Consider the following 16,544-nt stretch of genomic DNA (forward strand, 5'->3'; position numbering starts at 1 on the left):
TGCTGCACCCCAGAACAAGGAAGGCTTCAAAGGTTATATTGAGAAGAGTATGTAATCTGCTCTGCTCAGATATGAGATCTGTAGAAATCTCTGTAGTCATTTTCTATTCAGCCTAGAGAAAATCTGTCAGAGCCAGTGAAATTAGACTAACAAAAGGATCTCATCAGTATCTCTCCTGTGTTTTGCACTCAGGAAGGTCATCTCTCTTAAAAGAGTGGCTTCTGCCTGTTCATTGTTCAGTGTTAAATGTGACCAACACTTTGGTCAGGTCTGAAGAACTGCTTTGATATTAGTTGCATTTTTACTGTGTCTTTTATTTACTTCCATGTTAGAAATCTACTATTGGGATGTTAATGTTGTACTTGCAGAGATTTGGAATATACATCATCAGGGATGCAAGAGCCCCAAAATAGCAGTGTGTGAAATTTTAAAATCAGTGGTATGATAAACTCGGATAGTACCAGAGTGTGTTTATAAGTGAGTCATGTGATAAATAAATGATGGAAGTGATAGTGAGAGGCAGTTATAGAAGTAAGAAGGGACTGGTTTAAAATGAAAGAAAAATTGAAGTTTGTACTTTTGATTGTCCTGATTAGATTCTGAAAAGGTTTTGACTTTGCTTTCTGCCCCTGAACATTTTTTCTTATCTTTTCTAGATGCACTTACAGCCAACATGACTCATGGGTATTCAGCTTAAATGCCCAAAATGGTTATTATCCTCTGGAGCTGCTGGTTTTCCTAACAGGAACACTCCTGAGATATTGCAGTTTATAACCTATGATAATGTTAACTAAATTTTTTGGCTATTTTGACTATCATACCTTGTATCTCAGGCAGAGTTAATTCTGGATTTCTAGCATTTAACATAAAAGCTTTCCAAGCAAATACCAGTTACCACTGCAAGGGAATTGAAAGCATGGACTAGCCTGCCATTGTGTCAAATCTGATAATTGCTTTTCACACATAAGCAGCTCTGGAAGTCCAAACTACCAAGCCTGTTTGTCCTGTGTGCTTTCCTGTAACACACTGCTCCTTTTCACTTCATATAGTTTCTTAGCCCTCGTGGCCAAAATTCAGTGCCACGAGAAACCCTTGTCAAAGCCTTGCATGAATTGTTCCAGTGCTGTGCTTAGTGGTGCATCAGTGAATTGTATCCTGCGTGGTATGATTTACAGCTTACTGTGAACAAATTCTCCAGGATTATAGATTTGCTAAGAGATAGTGTCGAGAGTCTCTGTATTTATAGGCAGCTCTGTGGTGCCCATCAGCGTGACACTCATTTTCCCACAGGATCTTTTGCCTGTAATGCCTGCCCCTGTTATAAATGAAGATGTGGAGCAGTGCCAGAGGTGCTCTTGCCAGCAGGGTTATGGGCTCATTTTGGCCTAACCCGAGAACAAGAGAAACAGATAAGGAACAGAGGAGACTACAGCCTAGTTCTGAATGGAGTTGCTGTTGGTTTCTGTCTCGGCTCAATGTTTAGCTGTGGTCTCTGCACAGCTGTCAAGATCTGGTCCATGGGAAGGGAGAGAGACTGCTTGGCTCATACTGCTGCAGTCCTGTCCTAGGCACTGCAAAAACAAATGTGGAGGTGCTGTTGAGAAGGAGCACTGCTCTGGGTGTCCTGGAAGGACACAGCATAGCACCTCTACTGGTTTTTCGACTGGACAGGGTGAAAGAACTCCCCTGTCTGCTTCCTGTGTGTGCTGCCAACAAATGCTGCTTGTACAACTGACAAGAGAAGCAAACCTGTCCAACCCCATCCTCACATGTAAAGACAATGCACTTCAATATAACATGTCCTTTTCATTGCTTATTAAAACAAAGCCATTAACATATAGTGGATTAAACCATTAATATTCACATATTCACTCGTAGAGGGTCCACAAACCCTATCTATATATGGGATTAAGAGTACAGAGCTGTAGGTGTTATCAGTGAACAAGGAGCTAACAGCCATGCAGCTTCTTCCGAATTCATGAGAAATCCTTGACAGTATGTAAACAGTTGCAGGATTTTTTCTGTAGTAGGGATTGCTGTTGTCACACCAGATTCTTTTCAGGTTCGATCACATTGTGCTTAGGTGAGACAGTTATTGTTTTGTTGGATTTTTCTTTTGAATGAACACATCAGAGAAATGCCTGAACCCATCTGAAGATTTTAAGGGGAAAACTCCACCCTATTTCACTGCCATGCTTAGTGTGAGCTTTGCTGGCAATTTGGTAGGAGATGACAGTTTGTGCTTTTCTCTGGTGCTAAAAAACAATGTTTTCTGATGTATACCAAAGTTACATGGAATACATATAAGAACTAAAATTGAGTATACCTCTTGCAAAGCCGAATTAAAATTAGAAGGAAAATACACTAAATTGTGGTTCAAGTGGGTTGTGGGAGTGACTTTCTTCTATGCAAAATTTAAAATAAAAGATAAAAAATGCTAAAAGCTAACAGCAGCTAGCACTGGTAAACAGTATTTGTCTTCAAAGAACCATAGGGATTTTCATGAATTTCAAAAGATCCGTAAGTGGAAGAGATGATTTGACTTGACTCGCAGATACTGCAGTCAAAGTTAAGAAGTTAAGTAGCTGTCTGTAGCATAGCCAAAATGAAATCTGACTCAAGAATTCCTGATTTTTCCCCATGTTGTCCAGTTGCTTGACTGTCTGCTTGACAGGCAGACTGACGCAAAATTGTCAGGAAGGTCTACAAATTGTTCTTGATTTTTTGGGGGGTTTTTAGCAGTTAGATACTTTGGTTCTAACTGATTTGGTTGTAACAGACAACGTTTGTACTGCAGATGCATAAAAGTGGTTTGGGCATGTCTGCTTCTGAATATATTTTATTTTTAGAAACTGCAGAATTTTCCCGTTCTTACCATTTCCTGTGGTTTTACTCTGGAGCATGATGGATGAAGAAGGCTATTTGTGTGATTAAGGTATGAGAATAGAAACTGGGTTTACAGTTGCAAGTCAGATGTGATGGTCAGTCCCTTAAACATAGTAGCAACAAATGAACTTCTTCATCTATAAAAGAATATTTGTATTATTAGAAGTATGTGGGAGAGGTGAGGCTGCATTAAGATTTTAAAATCCCTGTGGGATCCATGTAGGAAAGTGTCCAAAAGTGTCTGTAGAAGTGATATTAAATCAGAGAAACAGTACATTCACCTGTAGTAAGCAGTGAGAGAATTAAGCTAAACAGGAACAAGATGCACTGGAATAAGTGTTAACACATGGAGTTAATTGAGAACAATTAGGTCTGTGTGTAGACAAGATCTACATAGCCCGTTTGAACTGCATGGTATTATGTGAGTAAAGGGTGCAGGATTAGACCTTTTGTTTACAGATTTACCTAATGCTTTAAACTATTTGGATGAATGGTGTTACACAAATGTTAGTCATAATTATTATTTAATTATGACCACATGTTTACTTTGAACATAGTCCTATGCTTAATATGTAGGAAAGCCAGGATAATGTTGCAGCTTCAGTGTGTGAGCTGCTGTTTGCCAAGCAGCGTTTTGCTAATGGCTTCTCCTTTCGTGGGATGAAAATGCCACCCTGGACGGTGAAATTGCACCAGTTGTGGTATGTAATAGGCAAATAACTTTCATAAAAATACCTTCAGCTAGAACATTTTGAAACATGCATCTGAGATAGAATGCTAACTTATTAAAATTAATGCTATTAAATGTGCCGCTTGTGTATCATTTCAAAATACCTGAGATGCCAGTATTTCATTTTGGTTCCATTGAGAGAGCAGAAAGCAAATTTCATGGTATGATTCATAAGATCAGGAGTGCTACAGAATTTCTATAATTCATATGTTGCTGCTTTAATTTGCATTTAAATGTTTGAACTGTTATAAAATTTTGGATTCTTTATTTTTTTCACTCCTAAGCAGAACAAAGTTGTTCCTTCTTTAACTTTGTTTTGAGGTATTCCTTTGATCAGATCTTCCATTTCGTATACTGTAGAAATCTTAAGATAATTTTATGAATGGCTACAGAGACAAGCAAGGAAGAGCTTAGTGGTTTGGTTTTTTTAATCTTTTAATTTTTGTTCTTTTTTTAAGGAACCTGATCAGAAATATAATTCTGATTATTGTATTGTATATCCTAGGTTGCAAAAGATGGGATGCTTTCTATCCTGTCCTTTTTACCAAGTTAATGGGGTTTTTTAAGTGACTGAAGATAATGGACAATATGAACCTTTTCTTTAGAATGCTTTAGAATGCTCTGAATGGAGATACCTCAGTTCTTCCATCTGTGGCATTTTACAATGATTGTCAGTGCTACTGAGAGTGGAAAAAAGACCTCTCTTGAGCACAGGCTGTGCACATGGACTTCTGTGCAGGATCAACCTCATTAATTCAACAAATATTAGTCTTTCCTTTAACCCAATACAGGAATCTTCCAATTCCTTAGTTACTGAATCCCATATAGTTATTGCAGATCATGTTTTTCTTGTTGTTTAAGGCACTTGATCTTCCCTGTGGGCCTCCCCTGACACGCCCCTTTGTAGAGGAGCTTGTGAACTCTGTTCACCAATATGTAGAAGGAAATCTGAGTCTTCTAGTGGCATCGGGCTTAAAGTCACATGACACTTCCCACGTGCACCAAAAAAGCATGTATTTCTGTACTTCAGTTTTCCTGAACACCTGTTTGCTTTGCTGAGACATGACTTTTCCAATACATTTAAAAAGAAAATTAAAATATTCAACCGTTTAGAATAAGTGTATTTTTTCTAAAGCAAAAAGGGGCGACATGCTGATTCCTGCACAAGAGAAGAAACTTTTTTAAAAGTCCTAGGTGTTCAAGATTTACTTAAACTTTCTTTCACGTGAATGCCATTCTGTTCTAAATGAGTGCTTCTACTTGAAAAGAAAGTATTTTGGTGGAAGTAACTTACATTTTATTTGAAATTATTTCTGAAAGGAAGTTTGGTTTTAAGAAACCATTTCATCCCTTCAGTTTATTAATTTGGTGTAGAAATAAAGGTAAAAATAATTTGTGAATGCCGTTTCCTTGAGAGGGCTTGAGTTTTTGCATTCCTTTGCCTTCCCCTGTGTTTTTCCAGCCCTGCCATACGATTGAATGTTTGAATATTGTAGTGTCAACAGCTCCTTGTATTTTCACTTGATATGGTTGAGCAAAAGTTTTGACATTCAGCTGAAATGTTTGAGGAGCCATTACCAGCATAATTCTGCTTCTTAAGTAAATCTCATCTCAGTGCTTGAAATCTAAATGGATTAATATTTTTAATGTCTTGTTTACAATGCTGCCTATGAAAGCCTGTATTTGTCTACTTGCCAACCTTCCTTCTTGGCCAGGAACCGTTCTGGCGTGAATCTCAACGCTGGGCTCCCATCCATTTTCCTTGAGTCTCTCTGGTTCCCTCCCTTTTCCTCAGGGGCTCTCTGGAAGATTGTCAGAAGGGCTTTAATTTCTTGAGCAAGTCAGCTTTTTTTGACTCCTAAATATTTCTGCCCCAGCCCTGAATTTCAGAGTTTGCCAGCCAACCACAGATGGCTTGCCTCGGTGGTGTTACAAAAAAAACACATATTTTCTCAGGTTTTGATGAAAACAAACCTAAAAACAAACCAGTGTTGGCTTTGCAAGTGGGCAGAAAAAGATGGTTAAGAAAAAAGAATCATACAGAGTGCGTGTGTGTGCGTGTGTGTGTGTGTGTGTGTGTCTTGACAAGGTGCCCAGCAGTCATGATAGTGAGCTAGTAGATAACTCCTAATGCAGATTGTAATCATTATAGCATACTATACCATTTATACACTTTACCAGAAGAACCATACTAGCTGGGATTGCCCAAAAAATTAATAAAATTTTAAAAACCTCCATATTTGTCCAGTCTGGTGGCACTGGTTTAGGTATGATTGCTGAGGGTCTTCAGGGGTAGGCAGGCTCTTAGAGGAGAGTCTGGGGGCTTGGTGAGTGTGACATAAGCCCAAATGCTAAAGCAGCAAGCAAGTTATTAGAAAGTAGAAGCCAGTGATGTATGATATCAAACTACATTACAGTAAAATTATGCAACTTTAGGTATGGTGAGCCCTCTCTTCTGAGCAGGCCAGCAAATCCTCACTAGTGGTTATTTTGATATGTGATACTCTGATGCTAATCTAAGGAGTTGAATGCAAAACCAAAGAAACCCCAGCAATAGTAAGAGCCCTGAGCTGAGTGAGGAGCACTTGGCAGTGCTTGCTGCCTTCTTAGAAAAAGAGAGTGAGCACAAGCGACAGGGTGCAGGGTTCACATAGAGGGATGGATGGATCCGTGCATGGTCCACTGAATCGGGCACATGTGGAAGGAAGAGGTGGTGTCTCCGCATTGCAAGACTGAGACTGGTAACCAAACAGTTCCCCCAAAGCAGCAATTTCTGCTTTGTCTGTCTTGAAATAGGGTGGGGGCTTGCTGCCCAGTCTGCTGTTAGAGAGGACTGCAGCAGGGTGGTTGCCCTGGAGCGGAGCCTGGCTGGAGACACATTTAGCCTGCCCGCCCCTGCCCTTGGAAAAGCAGGAGCCACTGCAACCCCATCGTGGAGGAGCAGCGACATTGCCCCCGGCCATCAGTACATCAGTGGCCTGTCCTCTCCCAGAGGAGCTGGGCTCCAGCCTGCTGGGGAGGGTCCCCTGCCCTGGAGGTGAAGACGAAGGCACAGATGAGAGAAGAGAGCTGAACCCCTGTGTGCCTGCCCACGAGGGACTTCAGGTGGGGGACAGCCATACCCCAGGAATGAGTGAGTGAGTGAGTAAATGCATGTTTGTGCATATAAGATTCTGATTTCCAAAGAGATTTTAATTTCTGGTTCTTAACATGCCGTTTAGTTTTGAAAACATGGTATTACTCAAAATGAGATAGATTGATGAGACACAATAATCTTGACAATCTTTCATTAGAGATATCTCAAGGTATATGAGCATTTTTAGTGTCTTATAGACTAGTGTGTCTGGCGCTAAAAAGTTATGAAGTATAAATAGGAGGGATAAGCAAAAGGGAAATTTGGATTTAATATGTGAAGTAGCCAAATGTTTGGCTGCCCTTTATTGTTTATTGATCATTTTCTCTGTTGTTCAGAAATTATTTGGAGTTGAGGATTCTCAGAGGAGACAAATCTCCTTGTCTTTCTCAGACACCAGGATTGCAAGATGAATATACAAACATGAGTGTGTGTGTGAGTCAGGAAACATGTCAGCAGAGGTGGCTGTGTGAGCAAGGCTGTAGGTAAACAGAAATAAAGTTAATTGGCAGTTTTCTTGTATAGCATGGGCAGCTGAAGTCCTTTTCGCTGGAAGAAATTTTCTTTTCCCATTATCCTTCAGCATTCTCTTGGAGAGATTGTCTCAAGGGAAGTGAGTGAGTCAGAAAATATGCCAAGTTCATGTCATGGCTGTTTCGGCATTTCTTTCTCTTGCTGGCCTCCAGGAGCTTTATTGGCAAGTGTTTTTAAAGGAAATATTGGCACAGGAAGGCCTTATTGTTTATGTCATGAAAGTCTCTTGGCGTCTTCTGCCTTGTTATTTTCTCCCTTAAATGGGGAAATTAGGAGTGGGGGGGACTGAGAAAGGAAAAGAAGAGAGAAGCAGAGAATTGCTACCAAAACTGTTCCCCTACATCAGGATGTATTTTGGTGAGTTCTCTCTTTTCTTTTTTCTCCATTGCTGCTTTGCAGGCTTTGCTTCAGCCAGTGGATGTGTTTCTAAATGTATGTTTCCTCCTTACGCTTTTCAAGATGTGGCACTTAGAGAGCTTTTCAAAAGAGAGAAGCCAGCAGTTTTCTGGTGGGCTCTCCTCTGCCAGAACAAGGCAGGGAGAGGCAAACACAGAGCCTAGCCGGGGTCAGATCACTGCCACCTTCTCATATGCAGAGCAGGGCTCTGTGTTGGGCTGTGAAGCACATTTCATTAAGTTGTTTTCAGTTCTGTGTAAGGTTTACATACAGAATACAATGTGTTTTACAGAAAAAAAAATAAAATTGGAAAGTTCTGTGGAGCAGATGCAGCGGGTACAGACAGGAACAATAGTGAAACAGTGCATGATCAGAAATTCTGCTTGTTAAAAACTGAAGCAGAAAGCAAAAGAATTCCTTTAAATGTATACACATTCTTTAAAAAAACCCAAAAAACCAACAAACCAACACACACTCCAACCTCTCCCCCCCCTCGCCTAAACTTACTCATATGCACTTAGGCAATTTTGGCATAACATAAAAGCACACACAAAAAAGAATTATGTCCAGTGCAGCAATAAAAATTGCTGTAATCCATTACCCTCAAATTAGGTGAGAGTTGTGAAGTCTCTGAGGATGCTATTAAAGAATTAAATATTAACATTTCAAAGAGTGTTTCAGTATTTAATTTTTTTTTTTATTTGCAAAGTAAAAAGTTACCTCTCTTTGTGGTCCTTCATGGCAGAAAGTCTGTTTCTAAACCAGGTTCATTTTATCTGTGATATTTGCCTCTCTGATATTTGTGTAGCTCAAAGATACAGAATAAAAAATTCTTTCAGGTTAATGTAGCAAAGGTATGCATTAATGTACAAAAATCCTATTTCTTCTGAATTTCTTACCAGCAGCAAAAAAGAAAAAAAAATATTTTAGGGAAATGCCTGTTTTTGTGAGCCAAACAGAGAAAATGACATGTAAACCACTTGTCTTTGTACCCAGTTAAACTAAGGATTGTCTGTGGAATTCAGTATCTATTTCAAGGCTGTGATGAAGTTTTTGTGATGTCTCTTCAAACACTAAGTATTTGTTGGTACATAATACATCTTTTTATTGTGGTGTCTTACTTGCATTTTGGTGATGCTTTTTTGGAATGTTCTTTCAAAGGAAAGAGAGATGATTAATCTTGGCTCTTTAAACCTATATTGTTTCTCTTTCTAACTCTTTCATGTTCTTTTGTTTTCTAACCTGCCTATTTGTGGGGTCTATGCAAAATTCTGTAGTGCATAATAGTTCAATTTGTGGAAGCTTTTCCCTTCCCCCTCCACTTCCAATTCTGTACTTTGATTCCCTCAGACCTTTCCTTTACTTTTTTTAAAAATGTATATACAATTGCAGAAGTTTAGTTTAGAGTAAAAGTTTTCATGGAACATGCATTTCTAGACCTGAATATTCTTAGAGCTTGGTATGTTTTCATATTCAAGATCTTGTTCAACCTGTTACAGGAAAAGTAACTGGCTGCCAGCATTAGAACCCAGGGAATGGGAACCTGGATTTTGCTTGAAAAATGTCTTTAGGAAAGGTGGCTGTGGCTCTTATATTCCTGCTTTAAAGTGTTTTTACCAAAATTTGATCCCTAAGAATTGTACTGTAAAATTATTATTATAAAACTAGGGAAAACACCCCTTCTAGTAGTACTAACATATTTATTTATAATTTATTTGGATGAATATGAATCTGTAGCAATATAGTCACTTAACAGGATATTGTAGTTTGATATAGTATGTTGCAAGTGAACCATTTTCAGTGTGTTGCAGTTGTTATCGAGTAAGACATAAGCTTTTTCTGGTTGTGTGTCTATACATATACCTGTATCTATGAATATATTCGAATAGTTATTTCAAGAGATAAGCACTGTAATACTTATGGGAATATCACCATGAATTTTTCTTCTTATGTTAGGAATCCTGCATTTCTCAGTTCAAGCACATAGCAACCTTTCTGCTGTGTTCTTTGTGTCTCGTGTCATAACATGAGAAAAAACAAACCATAAACCAGGGTGTGAATAACTGTACTTTGGCTTATGTCTGCTATCCATTTTACCAGACAGCCAAAATTCTTTAGACATGAAGCTCAATATTAAATCATCAGCCCATACCTACTGCTCCAGTGTCAGATACGCAGTGACAATATTGCTTTATAGCTGTGCAGGAGCACCATGTGAAAATATATTACAGCTCTGTTAACAGTGTCACAGTTTTAACTGGAAAATTTCAACTTTCTGAATGAAAAGTTCAATTCAAAACCTCTTGGGTTAGGTGAGCCTGGGCTAGACCCAAGAGACAGTTCCCTGATGACCTTGTTTTCATCCTGGCAGACTGTTCCATAGTAAGGTGCCTGATGTTGCCCAAGCCAGTGGGTAGGACATGCTCACTGACTACTGGGAGCTGGTGGCTCCACACCCCTCAGCTGTGCCTGGATATCCCAGGTCCCTCTCTGCACCTGTGTTTCACCTTCTCTGAGAGGCTGCAGGTCCAGGGTGTGCATGACCCCTGTTCCCCAACCTGGGTTTTCTTTAAACTTTGGCTAATGAGACATCAGCAACAAATTTAACATCAGCAGGAAAGATTTTTGACAGATGTGGAGAGAAACTGTGCACAAAACCACCAAACAGCATGCAGTTCCCTCCTTGCTGTGCTGTGTGTCTCTCCAGGCTGGGTGCCGCCACAGTGTCCTCCTGCTCCTCCTCTGGGTGTCTGGTTGCAGCCAAGGAGTTTTCCAGTCCTTCCAGCTCCCTGTTTGAGGGAGGCACTGCTGGCTTCTCTTCCCCGACATCTGGCTCCCACCTTGCCGTGGCGCTTGCCAGAACTTGCATGTTTTCTGACCCTGTTGAGCTGAGTGAAAACCATCCAACAGGTAGAACAGGACAGAGGGGGGGAAGGTGATGGTGGAGTGGTGAACAGCCACTCCAATAACCTTATTTTCTTAGGGAATTGCTTTGGAGATGTCTTTCTCCTCTGTCCCCCAAAGCTCTGAAATCACCTCTGAGCTTTGAAGCCCTCAATTTGGGCTACTCTGTTGTTATTAGGCTTGTTAGCTTCCTTTGCAGCGAACTCTAGGAATGCTTTCTCCTCTCTCCCACACCTCCATTCATTTTTATTGCATTGGAGAAAAAAGAAAATAAAAAAATGGATATGGGTAATAACAATCTTGTAAAAAAAATTCCATAATTCATAACTTTTCATTTTCTGACAGCCAAACTCTGACATTTGCGTAGGGAGCTGATCAGGATGTGTGCTCTCAAACCACAGCTACAGTGTAGTGCTGCAGCATGAAATGAATGGGAACAGGGAGTCAATTATAATTTAGTATTGTGTTGTTCATCATGCAGGCTAAACAGCTTGGCTTAACAAGGAGAGGTCAAAATTTGCAAGTCAACCCAGTTCTCCAGGGCAGGCCATGATTTGGGAAAAAAATGTGATCCAGCTATAATCTACTTGGATTTCTAATATTTTTTGATAAGATTCTTTCCCAAAGGCTTATAAAGAATTAAAGCTGCTGTGCAATGAAAGGGAAACTCCTGTCATGAATTAATAACAGGTTAAAAGTTAGGAAGCAACAAGAAGTAAATGATGAAGTTTTGCAATGGAGGGAAATCACCAAGAGAGTCCTGCAAGACATCAGTCCAAGCATCTGGGTGGTTCAACATATGGAATAAAGGGTTAAATGAGAAATAATAAAGTCTGCTGGAGGTGCTTGAGTCAACTGAGAAGAGTTGTAGAAGGATCTGACAGTACTAAGTGTGACCAAATAATAAGATGGCAGAGGGAATTTGGTAACAGTAAACGTTAATATTTCTTAAAGAAGAATTGTTGTCATAGTGGACTTATGGCCACTTAGGACAAAAGTGCTAGTGTTTAATAGATGCTTTTATAAAGATAACAACTGAATGTCCATCATATGTCAAAAACAAACTTTGAGAACTTTTAGGAAGGGAACAGGGAAAATTGCTGTATTCTCCGTGTTTCACTCTACATAGGACTGCATCCAAGTAATGCAATCCTTATTCTGACCTGTCAGATTTTCATGTCTGTATTCTTAAAACATATGTAACAGCACAGTGTTTTCCATCCTTATATCCTTCTTTTTCTGACATGATCTAGAAACCCTGTAATAATGAAGAACAAATGAAGATAGGCTCTGAATATTATTCCTTTCTATTTTTCCAGTATTAATTACCAGTGTTGTAAAACTTCGAAGTTTTACAACATTGCATCCAGCAGTTTCTTAGTGGTGATTAAGAAAGAAAAACATGAAGAGCATATCTGAAAAATAAAAGGTGTGAAGGCCTATCTACATGAAATCTGAGGCTGAGAAAAATTGCAAATATAAGCAGCTTTATGCTGAACAGAAGCCCTCCTTAATAAATAAAGATAGTTCAGCTGGGGAAAGTTATGTGTACTTTGCTATATCATGCCTGTCTTCCATTATGTTCTATTCCAGAATGTGTTAGTCTCAAAGGACTTTTTGAATGTATGTATTCAGATGTATGTGCATACAACTGCTATTCCTATCAAATCCTATATTTATTCTGGAGAAATCTTGCCCAGCAAAACTTATGCCTGTTAGGTGTTAAGCACCAGTATCATGCCCATAAATATGCAAAATGAACAAGTTTGCTGTAGGTACTTTGTAGGTACAATAACTGTTACAAATTTTATATATATTTTAGTTGTTCTCTTCATTACAAACTTGCATGTGAAGTGTGGGACCCACACTACACATAATGATTTCTGCTTTTCCCTCCCCATCCATCTGAAGATCTCGGATATTTATAGAAGAAAAATATTCTAATCATGCATTCATGAAAGTCATTGGTCTTTGGATCATTTCGCGTATGGCTTTATATGATGTTAAAAGTTCCCAATTTCTAACAAAAAAAAATTGCAAAATTCTTTGTCACCTACAAAAGGATAGAGATCATACTGGACATTACAGCATTATATAGTTGCATTCAAATAGCTTAAAAGATTATTATCATTGCTTCCCTGATTAAAAAAAAAAAGATAGGTTGTGCTTACGTTGTTCTAATATTCATCTAATATTTATATAGAAGTAGTAAATAATTTTAAAATTTACTCAAATTTAAATAGAAAAAGATTGAAGTTGATGAAAAGCAGAATAAACTGTGATTGATAGTCAAATGTGTTTTTTCATGGAAACAGTAATGCAAAGATTGGTACTGAATAAATAGGTAGTGCATAATGACAGAAAATGTTATTTCTACGTTACTTAGTTTCTCATTTTTCTCTCTGACATTTTGAATCCCGCATTAGTGTGTAGAACAGATTCAAAATATCAGAGGTAAAAGAAAAAGCTAAACTTCATCTTCAGGATGTGGTTTCACTAACTTGATTGGGCATTACTCAGAACGTATCCATTTTTAACATATTGTAATTTGCATACTGACCTTTTCTGCACTGTGAATGAAAATTGGTGCTGTGATGTGTTGATTAATCCTGTAAAATAACATTTAAGACTTCATTTAAATATATTGTTTTGTGAAGAGTAATGACATCTAATCCCTTACAATAATAAAAATGTCCATTACAACGATAAAAATAAATCTAGACTGCTTCCAGATAGCTGAAAAAGATGGTCTTAGGAAGCTAAGTCTTGTTTTCAGAAATGCTCACTGACATTCTCTGTCTGTCTTTGGTAGCTGTCACTAAAGTGCAGAACTGTTGAAAGTTTAACGATCTTATGCAGGATGGATGTAGACATCAGATTTGAAATGGGGCAATACATTTGCGTGTGCGCATATGCTGAAGATATTAATTTGCAAAAATGTCAGCTAAAAACTTGAGACAGGGCAACTGCTCCAGGTGAGCTACTGAAAGCAGACTTAGTTCAGAGAAAATAATCTCAAATAGTTAATGTGTAGATTGCCCTAAGTAACGACTGAAAAATATGTACAGAAATATGTTGACCTTCTGAGGTCCCGGGTGGAGTACACACTCCAGTTTAGTATTGTAGGAGAGAGAGTTAGCAACAAGAGACAGTCTAGCAGGAGTATCAAGAAATACCGAAGGTGTGGGAAGCTTGAGTTCTAAGTAAAGGTTTAGCAAAGCACAGCTGCTTAGTTTTGCAATAAGGTGAGTGGGAATACCATGTTAATAGTTCTCATGAAATGCATAAAGGTTAGCTGCAAAGAAGCGCCAGCATTGTTTGTGGATGTAGCAGGACACTGACAGTTGAATCTACAGTAAGAGAACTCTGTATTGGGAAAAACACTCTAATGAAAGGAAGAGATGAGAAATTTAAGATATTTCCTAGGGTTGGTGTGGCATTTGAAGATAGGACAAATGGGAGTGGGTTTACAAGAGAGATACATCAACTGGCAAATTTCCCTCAGTCACACAACTGGTGAGGTGTTCACTTTGTCTCATGTGAGACATGCTGTAGTAGTCCCAATAGGTAGCCTCAGTATATCAGAATTTATATAAAATCCTATAAGTTGAAACTCCTTTCAATCATTGCTGTCCTTTACTACTTCACCCTGCACTTCTCCAAATCCAGTCACAAATTACAGCAGTACCCACCCTGCTAGCATGTCTGTATGGACAGATGAAGTAAATCCACTGCTGGACTGGAGCCAACTCCTGCATTGAAAGAATAAACTTTAGACTTGTTGAAATGCTAAAAGCCCACTGAATGCTGCAGTTAAGTTCTTAACACAAGGCTTAAGGATGTTTCATTACCATACAGAAATTGGAAAAATAGCTGGAGATTGTACTATTTCAGAGAAGCTTTTCGGTGTTTAACTTTCAGCTATGTGTCGTGGAAAAAGGAAGCAAACTTTCCATCCTTCACACCCCAGTGTTCATTCTGAAAGACATTTAATGCACAGCCTACTGGGGCACCTTCTTTAATTAGCACTTGCTGCTTTTCTTCTTCTGAGGAGAATTGTGATAGTTGGAGACTTCATGTCTTTTATTACCAGCAAGATGAGAAAGGCTCCTGTAACTTTTATAACTGATCGACTGAGACAGTCTGGTTGCCCGTGGTTCCTAATGAGCAGTGCATGACATGGTGCAGAGTATTGGCAAGATTAAGAAACCGAGATTTCCTTACCAGCACACTGACTTGTAATAGCAGTATAGAGAAGGAGTGAGAGCATTTGCACATAGTAATATAGCATTATACTGATATGAAAATCCTTTGCTACCAGCCACAGGAATATGACAAAACTACAGGTTTCTATTCGCAAATCAGAAGGCATGCAAGTGGTTGGGGATTGACCATTGTTAACAGACCGAAGCCCTAAAGGGGAATCTGCTGCTGACCTTATTTTGGGAAAGTATTCCCATGTGGCAAAACAGATCAGAATACACTCCCCTCCAAAAACTGTTCCCAGTTCTCTTGGCAACATCAAAAGATATTTTTAATTTTGTTGAAGTCCCTGACAGTACTTTTGCAACATCTTTAACAACCTCTCTTCATTTTAACAGGAAATTATTATCACATAAACCCTGAATGAAATAATAGTAATTCCAGTGTTTTCTAATCAATGGGTTCCTGCTAAGTTTTCGTCTATATTGGTGAAATTGTTTTCTAAATGCTTTAGTTTGGAAAGCTAATGACACTTCCAATAGTTTCTGACTAAGAATTTGAAAAACCTGCTTTTCATCTGAAGTTTCTGATTTGGTGATACAGACAGCTCTACGGAAGTGTAATCTTTTGGGTAATCTTGAAATGGTGAGGATGTAGAGAGACTCATTTGAGTTGAATCACATATTATAACCATTCAAGTCATACTTTGGCAACTAAAGTGCTTAAAAACACCCACTGATTTCTTATATTTCTTGACTCTTAAGGAAGACCGTAAAGATGGAACATTAGGAGTCTATATGAAGGGGGATGAAAAAAGACTAACAAACTGAATATGTGCTTTATCCTACCTTTCTTCAAGGAGCTGAGCACCTGTACACTAAAGGGACCAGTGACTTTATTTGAGATCAAAAAGCTAAGTGCAGTACAGGAGTCCTTTGTGGTAAATGCATGAAGGTTTTGCTTTGTGACACCTATTTCTCAAGAGTCTGAATTTCTGGCTTAATTCTTGGGGTTCCTTATGGCACTTATACACAAACCTGCTTCCACTGCCTGTAATGAGAGATGATTTGGAGAGGAATGGAAGTGAAGTCTTACCCCTGAGGTAATTTGGGCTGACAGCATTCAGTTCTGGAGCCAGGCAAGTCATATCCATCCCTGTCTCCCAAAAGCAGGAGGAAATGCCTGATGCACAACAGATCAGGTTTGCAGCACTGAGGCTTTCCTGTTCCAATCTTTCATCTTGTCTGATTTGATCTCTGGCTGTGATCTTCCTTGCCAGGCAGGTAGCATTGGCCGCAGTGGGGGTCTCTTGTCATCCCTGATGAAGCTGTTCCTCTTTTTATATAAAATACTTAAATATTCTCTGAAAACACAGAAAGAAAAATGTCTTTTCTGGGAGCAATCTGTGCAGCGTAGAACAGAAATCAGCCTGGAGTTGTTTTACATGGATTTAAAAAACAGAACAAAACAAAACAAAATATCCACCAGCTGTGAAAAAGTACTGAGAGAAACAAACATTTCCCAGCATCAACTGAGGGTTCATTTGGTGAGTATGAAGAAACATAGGTTTCTTCCGGATATGATTTACATGGTAATACTAATTTTGTAAGACAGAAGAATGTTTCAGAAATCAGATGTCCAGTTCCAGAGCAGCTGAGACTTATAGACAGTAGGTGCTCATAGCCTGGTAAAATTTCATCTGAAGGCCTTGATCTCAGTCAGTGCATTTGTGTTGTGAGACAGTGCACTAGTGAGGGC

The 16,544-nt window shown here is 38.9% G+C and overlaps 1 protein-coding gene across 2 annotated transcripts in view; it reads left to right on the plus strand.

Moving 5' to 3' along the window:
• THRB (thyroid hormone receptor beta) overlaps positions 1 to 16,544 on the plus strand; it is a 161,174-nt gene that overhangs the window by 73,931 nt on the left and 70,699 nt on the right. Inside the window, exon 1 of one of the 2 annotated variants that reach the window (XM_008923722.3) lies at positions 2,914 to 2,935. The exons of the other annotated variant lie outside the window; for it this stretch is intronic. The gene's annotated coding sequence lies outside the window, so the exon portion shown is untranslated. Of the gene's footprint in view, positions 1 to 2,913; positions 2,936 to 16,544 lie in introns of those variants that run through there. 2 annotated transcript variants of the gene reach the window in all.

This window comes from Manacus vitellinus, unplaced genomic scaffold (assembly GCF_001715985.3).
Source record: "Manacus vitellinus isolate BGI_N305 unplaced genomic scaffold, ASM171598v3 scaffold_3_pilon, whole genome shotgun sequence".
Lineage (NCBI taxonomy): Eukaryota > Metazoa > Chordata > Aves > Passeriformes > Pipridae > Manacus > Manacus vitellinus.